Source organism: Dasypus novemcinctus, chromosome 24 (genome assembly GCF_030445035.2).
Source record: "Dasypus novemcinctus isolate mDasNov1 chromosome 24, mDasNov1.1.hap2, whole genome shotgun sequence".
Taxonomy (NCBI): Eukaryota; Metazoa; Chordata; class Mammalia; order Cingulata; family Dasypodidae; genus Dasypus; species Dasypus novemcinctus.
In genome coordinates this window covers 43,398,109-43,408,474 of record NC_080696.1, presented here as the reverse complement: position 1 = coordinate 43,408,474, position 10,366 = coordinate 43,398,109, and positions in this window count along the sequence as shown.

The window sequence follows — 10,366 nt, the reverse complement described above, 5'->3', positions numbered from 1 at the left end:
GGCCCTCCTCTTACAGAGAAAGAATGCTTGTCCAGGTTCCCAGATCCTGATCTTTACCCCTTTCAATTCGTTACCTTACTATCTTTTCAATCATTCCTCTAGATTTTTCGTTTTCTCTATTTCCAGCCCTTCTCACTACCTGCTACCATCAGGACATTCACCACCTAGGTTACTCATGTATCTAGATCTTAATGGTGAGTGTCGTGAGGTTGAGGGAAGTATGGAAAACTGGGACTTTATCTAAGTATTCCTAATACAATTTATAGGCTGCCAGCCATTGTTTATGCCTTCATATTAATACTAGGATTTATATTTATTTTACTCTGTTGATATAATATGATGCATAATTGCTTTTGAGAGCTTGGAATTGCTTTTGTAGAAATATGGGGATTGAGTCATGAATCCTAATGCCTTGCTGCCAACAGACTTTTGTCATGCTGGGAAGGATCTTTCATTAGCAGAAGAGAAAGTTTCACACCCTAGTGAAGTAATAAAAATTTGAAAGTGTGTGGTCTGATCTTGCAACAGACTTTCTGGGAAGGTCTTAGTTGGGCCTACATGTATTAGACATACTTGAGGGCTTGCCAGATCCCTAACCCCTCATGGTACATCCTAAAGAGGTAGACCAAAGCTGCCATGTTTGTACTAGGTGAATCTGCTTCTTGGTCATACCTGTTAAACTTATAAGTAGGTATCTGACTCAAGGTGAGCCAATCAGCTCCACTCTTGAGAGTATGAATTAAGCCTCACAAAATGTGCTATAAGATTGAGAAGAATTTCTGCATCAGTAAGATCAAATAAAGTTAGAGTCAGTGTGGCCACCAAAAATCTTGTGCCAACCAAAGTTACAGGAAATGGAAACTAACACCTTGCAGAGAAAGCTGTGATGCAGGGAGGAGAATGTAGGACATTTGCAGAGACGCAAGATGTAGAGCCACATTGAAAACCAGCTATCTTTCAGATTGCCTAACAATAGAATTCTTGTCAATATGCCACATTGGAAGGTTTTCTTTGTATTACAGCAACATGCTCCATGATGACGATTTCTTTGTGTGGAAGCCCCAAGCAAGAAGACATAGTGTAGGACTCTTCAATTTTAAAGTTTGAGATAGAGGTAACTGGTGGTCTATGTATTAGTCATCTGTGCTGCATAACAAATTATCCCAAAAGGTAACATCTTCAAACAACATACACTTGGAATAATCTCCCACAGTTTCCATGAGCTTAGAATCCAGAGCAGATTAGCTGGGTTGTTCTGGCTCAGGAAGTTGCAGCTGGGTTATATGAAGTCATCTGAAGGCATGACTGGGCTGGAACATCTACTTTCAAGGAGTCTCACTTACATACCTAGAGAGTTTGTGCTGGTTATTAGCAGGAGGTCTCAGTTCCTCACTGCATGGGCCCATCTGTAGGGCCGCTTGAGTGTCCTCATGGTATGGCACCTGGCACCCCTACAGCTAGGAATCCAAGAGAGAGCAAAGTGGACAGGGTATTTTATGACCTAGCCTTGGAATTCACACCTTTATTTTGACAATACCTCTTAATTACATTGGCCAGTGCTATTCAGTGTCAGAAGGTATTATATAAGGGCAAGAAAGCCAGGAGGTGGAGATCCTTGGGGTCAGCTTGGAGACTGGATACCATAGTCTGTGACCAAGAAAGACATTAATCTAATTTTCAAGAGAAAGCAAATTGAGGCTGCTTGTTTCTTCAGACTTGTTTCCAGATGTCACTCGTGTATGAGACACTAGTCTGCCAGACACAGCTTTGTGTTCAAGCCTGTGTTCATACTCTTCTCAGTATTTTCATTGTCCTCCCTTCCCTCTCTTCCTTAAACTTCTTCCTGGTCCTATTCACATGTCAACAATTTTTCTATTTAATGATCCCTGATCTACCAGCCCATAGATTGTGCTCTTCTCTGTATTTCTATAGAACTTCCTGCATATTTCTCTTATCACATTTATTCCATTCTGTTGTTGAATCTTGAAATTGAAACTATGTGAAATATTGAAGATGAAGGAACTAAGGCAGGGATTGGGTATGTAGGTGTCAGACATGCTAGTAAGCCAGCAGGCATAATCTGAACCACGGGCAGGGCCTGAAGTGGGATGCGAATCCCTGGAAGCTAGACTCAGTCCTTGGGTTAATTTCAAGCCTTCTCAGCTCTATGGGTAGATCTGCCCTATTTAAATAGTGCAGCTCAATTCGGAACGATTATGTCAAACATGGCAATGAGCAATACTCCCTAATTCCAAACCAGCATTCTGAATATCTTACAATACGTGTTATTTCCCTGGGCCTTCAAATTACTAAGTTGCTCTGGTCTGTCACTTTGTGGTGACGACATCTAGAGTGATTCCCTGGAAAGAGTGAATTGGAGCTTGTGTGTGGTCGGGCCAATGACCACAGCACCCCTCGCCTTCTCCTTTAAGCCTTCTAGTAGGGAAAATGGATCAAGACACTCTCTTCTGGGAAAAAAGAGAAGAAATGCTAAGGGGGTGTGTGTATGTGTCTGTGTCCCTTGTAAAGGACCTGGGAGGGTCACCAGGGGATGACAAGTTCTTCTCAGAGATGTGTTTAGCAAACTCTTAATCTGGCTCTTTATTCATCTCTCCCCATCTCTGAGAATTAATCCCATTGATGTCCATGCTAATTGCTTCACACACTTCACTTCATTTCAAACTTAGAACACTTGGCAAGGTAGGTATCATTGCCTTTGTTCCCATTTTACACATGAGCAACTTGAGGCCCAGAGAAGTGAAACGACCTGCTAAGAGTAAGCAGTGGTGGCAGGATTTGAACTAAGGAGGACGTAAGTCTAGGCCTAGACTCTAACCAAAAAGCTACGTTGTTCCACTGATAAGCCCTCAGGATAAGTCTGAGTCTTCAGTTCTATCATTTGTTCATGAGGGAGATGAGAGCGCACTAGTCACAGGACCCATCACATGTTTGTAACTGGTGAGAACGGAGTCCCTAAGGGAGGGCAAGTACACGCGAAGCCCGCCTTGAATCTGCTTTCCCCAAGATGGTCCCAGTTAATACTAGTCGCCCTGGTGTTCCATGTGATTTAGAATTTGACCCATCCTCTCTTACTCTTAAAAGTCCTCTTTTAGATGACACATCATATGACCACTTAATGTAGAGATTTTGGTGGTTGGATTGAAAGATTCCAACACACAGAGGTCAGACCCAGGCTAAGACAGTACCTGCTACACAAAATAAGCACCTCTCAGAGGAGGCAGGTAAAGGCACACAATCAGAAACCCACATACACCCACCTCCCAACTGCCTACCCCAATTTCCTGGACCCTTCACCTTTCAGAAAAGAAGTGGGGCCATAGTTTCAACTGCTCATGATTTAGCCTGATGTCCCCAAGTCAGGAAGTCCAGGACACTGTGGTGTGGCCCGCCTTCTGGGACCAAAGGCAGGGAATCCTCATCCTTCTGAAATGTGTTCTTGATCTCGGTTTCCCCACTTTCCTTCTTTCTTCTCACTCCCTGCACACCCTGGCATGCACACACACACACCAGCCTGGTTACTAATAGTGCTCATTCTTACGCACGTCTCCAGGGCTGTGGGAATCACACAGTAGAGGAATGAGTGCATGGGCCAGACCCGGGTCATGCCAGTCAATCCCTTTGGCCCTCTCCATGGCCACTGCTGGCCCACACTTAAAGGTCTTAGTAAGCCCCAGTCACACCCCCTCCTCAGAGCCCACACCTTTGATCCTTTGTAGGACTCTGGCAATAATCACATCCTGGCCTTTTGCAAATCATGAACTGCCACATCTGCCCTTTCTGGATGCCCATAGTATTTTGTGCTTCTCTATCCCCCACATCACAGCTGAGAGCCTTCCGCATGCTGGCCCAGAGACCTGGGATGTCCTTCCCCCAGATCTCATGGCTGGCCCTTGCTCACACTTCCTATGTCACCTGACAAGGTATCTACTTTGAGAGGCCTTCTATGACCACTCTACTCAAGTACCCCTGAGCACACAGTTCATTATCAGATGAATGAACATATTTAGTGTGATTGTCCAGTTCTCCACTGGAATATAAGCTCTACAAGATCAGAAACAATTTCAAACTTGTCACCACTATTTCTACCTAGTCTATTATGAATTGGAGAGAGATCTACATGTTTCCATAAATAACTGCTTGGTGTTTCACTTCTGCATTTGGCTGGGGAATAATTTCAACTTTCTGCATTTTTCCATCTTAGATCTTCTTAAAATCCATGAATTAAGGACAGTAATTCATACTTGTAAATGGTTATTTTATTACCCTAAGATGATTTGTTGATTGTTATAATAGAAGGGGATTGTGTGAATGTGGGGTAAAGGAAATTATCAGGTATTGAGGGTTTCTCTGTGCCAGGTAATGGACAAGGAACTTTAGATACTTCAAAGTTACTATTAAAAATCCATGGGAAATTGCTTTGTCAGCAATGATACGGTATCTGGAAAGTGGACTAGAAATGCCAGTTTCCATAGTTGACAATGATTATCTTTAATCTTTACAACCTTATTTTTAAATTGCCTCTCTGTTTCATCCTTTGTTTGTGATATGTCCAGTCTTCCTTCATGTCTCATTGTAATTTAGCCATCAAATAGCTTCATATATATATTAGCATGTATCCACTCATTCTGGTTTGAAAGATAAGGGAAATATAACAGTTCCTGTAACTGAACAGTCCCAAGGTACAATGTGGTCCAGGATTTAAATATCCTAACAAGGACAGAGTTTCTCTCTATTCCTTTCTTGGCTCTCTTTAGTCATTGTGGGCAACAATTCCTGAAAATCTCTCTCCTCCATGTCTGAGATTTATATCCTCCATCTTTCACATCCAGTGGTAGTGGTGGTGGTGGTAGTGTGTGTGAGGTAGGGGAGGTAATTCTGATTTCACCCTCAAAGGAAATAAACTCTTCTCTTCTTGCCACCTCAGCACATGTTCCCTCAGACTGTGCCATTCTGCCTCCTTCATTGTGGCCAGGAAAATGAACTAAACTGCTTAACCTAAGCCAGTCAAACTCGGCTAAGGGGAGTCAATCACACTTCATAATAGAGAATGGGGACAGGATGAATTTCCCTATTAAAATTAGGGTGCTTTTAGAGGCAAAGCAACTAATTGATACTGGGTAGAAAACAAGAATGTCTCTCCTATAGCCTAATTGTAGATTCATGTTGGTTTCTTTGATGTCAACCAATTATTAGTTTGTCCATTGATACAACTTTATTCTAGTACCTTCTGTATATCAGAAGAACTGAGGATACAGCGGTGAATGTGATAGGACAACTGTTAATGAAGAGCTCATAGTGCACCATTAATTACAATATACCAGAACAATTGAAATATAGGCTGCTGCAAGAACCCCAAAGAGGAGGCTATTATCTGGAGGAAAAAAGGACACATGATTGATGTGGCACTTTCCCTAAGTCTTAAAAGGTGTCTGGTTTTCCTGGTATAAAGGGTTGTGTGGGGTTGGGGAGGAGAAGGAAGCTTTGACAGGCAGAGGACGTGACATGTGCAATAGCATAAAGACCTGGGCAGTGGCAGATCCCAGGACTAGAGGAAAGTTACATGCAGGTAGAATTCAGGATGAAGGGCTGAGTGTGGCAGGAGGGAGGGAAAAAGACAAGGGGCCTCAGCTGTGCTAGACCAGAGGCAGGGTTGTGAAGGAATGGTGACATTTTCTATCAGTGGGTTTCTAACCGTAGATGAGATAAATGGCAAAACAATTGGGAAAAAAATAGTTTGCTTCTTATCTTTCACCATAAAAGAATATAAATTACACATGGGTTAAAAGTTAAATTGTCAAAATGAAAACATAAAAAATACTCTGACCTAGGAGAGATATCACCAAGTATTTCACAAAAGCTGGAAAACATAATGACTAAAACTGTGGCATAAATATTTAAACATTCTTAAAATGAACAACTACTCAAATAAAATTATAAAAGGAAAATGGGGAAACAAATACATACATGAAAAGAAAATGTTTGATATCTTCAGTTTCAGAAGAGGTCTTATAAATCAATTAGGAAAAAATATATAAAGAAGTGGACAAAGAACCTGAGAACTGAAATATAAGATTGTGAAACTCTGTTTAATCTCATTGGTAATAAATGAAGGCATAGTCCATGAAACTGGGGGGACTGTTGAGGGGGAGCAGGTGAACACAGGAGAGTGTCAGGTACATGGCTGAAACTATAATTTTGAGAAAACTCTTTATAAAATACAATAAGGATGGGTTACAGGTTTAAGGTATTTGATGGGAGACATCTGGCACAGGGAGCACCTGGGGCAGGCTTCTAGGGAGTATGTAAGTGCTCATCTTCTCATAGTGTGTTATATCAGTGGATGGAGACCCATACCATGAGAGTGAAAGCGTTGTACCACCATCTGGGGAGACCTGATGTTCTCAAACAGAGGGGAGATTGTCTCTTGAGAGCATGGGTGGCTCCCAATGAGGGAGGACAGACTAGTGTGTCAAGCACTCAGCATTGTTGCAGGTTATCTATGGATCTTGTCCTTCAGGCAGAGAAGCTTGGTTGTGGTGGGGGTGGAATAAAGTAGATGGAAGAGGGGTAACTGGTGGGCAATGGAGGTGTTCTGCATGATTGTGCAGTGATAGATGTAGGCCATGTTAAGTTTCACCAAAAATTTGTAGAAGTGTATGGTCTAAAATGTAAACCATAATGTAACCAAATATTTATCAAAATGTACAGTCTAAAATGTACACCATAATATAACCATGGTTGGTAGATATGTTTCAATATTTGCACATTAGTTGTAGCAAATGTAACATCTACATGTAAAAAGTTCATTGCTGTGGAGGTTGGAGGAGGGGGAGGATGTTGGGTATGTGGGAGCCCCCTGTATTCTATACGTGACTTTACTGTGACCTAAAACTTTTTTGAAGACATAAAAAAAAAGATGTAAGACACTGAAGAAGAAATGGAAGAGATTGCCTTACCACTGTGCATACAGAATAACACTTATTACGGTGATGAAAGGCAAAATGTCAAAAATTTTTTATGTTTTTCATGTTTTTATATGCCAATTTATTTTTTACTTTATTTTAGTTTTTCTAAATTATTACGTATTTTATTTCTAATCTTTAAACTTATCATTACTATTTCATTTTCCTATGAAGTGAATTTGGCAATATATTAGGCTTCATTTTTTAAGAAGTTTTGGACCACAGAGGGGTTCAACTATGGCAGGGGAGGAGCATTGGTGTAGGGTCTCATTGATGGGGGATGCATGGGTGGGAGGGAGTTTTCCAGGGCATGCATAGAGTATATATAGATATGTTCAGATGTTCATTGAGTATTGACATAGTGGGGAGTTTCACATGACAGCTGAGGAAGTGCTGAGTTCCCATCCTGGGGAGCTCTGTCGTATTCCCCATTGGAACAGCAACAATCTCCCAAGTGCAAGGGCAAAGACCAGTAAAGAAGGATGGTCCAGTGATGGGCCCTTGATACTGAACACTATGCATTTGAGCATGTGTGCTTGAAATTTCAACTTGGCATGGAGCTGCAGGGTGCCAGGAGTTTCCTCCTGAGAGCCTCGATGTTGTTCAAGTGTGGCCGCTCTCTAAGCCAAACTCAGCTGTAAATGCATTACCTTTTCTCCAGTGTGGGACATGACTCCCAAGGCTGAACCTCCCTGGCACCAAGGGATTACAACCAAGCACCAGCTGATGATGCACCTAGACAAACATCTAGAATAAAAGGTGGAAATGGTAAAGACAAATGGGTTTATATGGCTAAGAGACTTCAAAATGAGTTGGGAGGTCATCAGGGGGATTGCACTTGAGCACGTCTCAGCAGGAACTCAGAGATAGCCAAAATAGATAAACCCCCAGGTAGTGGTGCTCCTGAGGGTTATGAAGATGCCCAGGTCCTATGATCAAGGCAGATAACTCTGGAATTCAGTGCCTTGCCAGTGGGCCCTACTTTGGAATTTGTGCTCCTGGATGTGGTGAAGTTGGACTCAGATGTGACTTCTCTACACATGTCTCTTCTGTCACATTTACTGAACCCGTGATTGGTAAAAGGGTTGGTGTATGCCCAGGAGACTTGAATGTCTGGACTGTCCATGTTCCAGCTGGGCCCTGAGCCTTAGCAGAGTTGCCTACTCTCCAGTTCATTGGATATACCCAGGTCAACTAATAAGGAGGTGAGGCTGGTCAACCACCACACCAAGGAACTGAGAGAGTCTGTGGCTGCAAGCATAAGAATCCCATCCATCAGCCATGTGGGATCTAAGCCTCCTCTCAATTTAGAGGTAAAGTGGGCATAATTATCCCAGGATTCTCAGAATGGAGGAATAAAATACAGGTTAGAGTGGACTTACGGGTATTCTACTATAGAATTATTGTGACTCTAGCAATGGAAGAAATTATATCATTGATGTGGAGACAACAGCCACAGGAGCTGCTGAAGGCAGGGAGGAGGAAAAGGAGGTGTGATATGGGGGCATTTTTGGGACTTGGAGTTTTCCTGAATGATATTGCAGGGACAGATGCAGGACGTTATATATCATGCTATAACCCACTGGATGGACTGGGAGAGAGTGTAAACTACAATATAGACTGTAGTCCATACTGTATAGCAGTGCTCCAAAACGTATTCATCAAATGCAATGAATGTACCTCACTAATGAAAGAAGTTGTCAATGTGGGAGGAGTGGGGGGTATGGAGAGTGGGGTTATGGGAACCTCATATTCTTTGATGTGGCATTTTGTGTGATCTATGTATCTTTTAAAAAAAGATAATAAATTTTAAAAAATAATAATAAAAGGAAAAATAAAGTTCATTTTAAGTTTTTGATCACATTGGAAAAGATTATTTGTTGTTGTTTTTTCTGTTGTTTGTTTGTTTTACATGATACTTACCAGTTCTTGTGGGTGGTGGAAACCTTCATATCAATACAGTCATTCCAAAAGAAAAGGTCAATGGTTATTAAAAGTTTTCAAAATGACCCTGTAATATCACCTGCTAGAATTTATCTGAAATGCATAATTAAGGGTATGATTAGAAATGTACACAGAAGGAAAACTTTTGTTAAAAGGAAATAACCAAATTTCAATGACAAACTTAATGCCAAAAATATCTAAGCAGGATGATAGTGTTCTGTCATTTCAAAATTTTTGTCTTTATTTATTTTTTTAATGTTACATTAAAAAAAAATGAGGTTCCCATATACCCTCCACCTCCCTCAACCCACTCCTCCCCTCATAACAACAACCTCCTCCATCATCATGAGACATTCATTGCATTTGGTGAATACATCTCTGAGCACTGCTGCACCTCATGGTCAATGGTCATAGCCCACACCCTCCCACAGTCCACCCAGTGGGCCATGGGAGAACATACAATGTCTGGTAATTGTCTCTGCAGCACCACCCAGAACAACTCCAAGTCCCAGAAACACCCCCACATCACATCTCTTCCTCCCACTCCCTACCCCCAGCAGCCACCATGGCCGCTTTCTCCACACCAATGCCACATTTTCTTCAATTACTAATCACAATAGTTCATGAATAGAATATCAGTAAGTCCACTCTAATCCATACTCTGTTCCTCCATCCTGTGGACCTTAGAATAATTGTGTCCACTCCACATCTATATCAAGAGGGGGCTTAGATTCTACATGGATGCTGGATGCAATTCTCCTTCTTTCAGTTGTAGGCACTCTTGGCTCCCTGGTGTGGTGGTTGACCTTCTTCAACTCCATGTTAGCTGAGTGGGGTAAGTCCAATAAACCAGAGTGTAGGAGTTGCAAGTCTGTTGAGGCTCAGGGTCTGGCTATCACATGGTCAGTCCAGAGATTCAGGTCCCCTGTGTATACATTAAACCCCAGCACCAACTGCAGTTCTGGTAAAAGTAACAGGAGAGGCTTGTGGACAAAGATCACATCTGAGTCCAGCTCCATCACACAGAAATACAAACTCCAAAGTAGAGCCAACTGACATGGCACTGAACTCCATTTGCCATGACCATAGAACCTGTGGGTCTCTGTAGCCCTCAGAAGAACCAATACCTGGGGTTGTATCTACTTTATCTGTCTCTGGGACTCTGCTGAGGTGTGCATAAGGGAAACCCCTCTGATAACCTCCCAGCTCTTTTTGGAGACTCATAGCCATATAAACCCATTTGTTCTTTCCATTTCCCCGTTTTATTCAGGTCAAAAAGCATTTTTAACTCCTGATATTATATGTAGACTGAGATATTCTGCTGGTCTGAGTTGACCCTTTTATTCAAGGTCATTTTCTAGTTAAATCATCAGCTGGTACTTGGTAGTAATCCCTCAGTACCAGGGAGGCTCATCCCCAGGAGTCATGTCCCACGCATT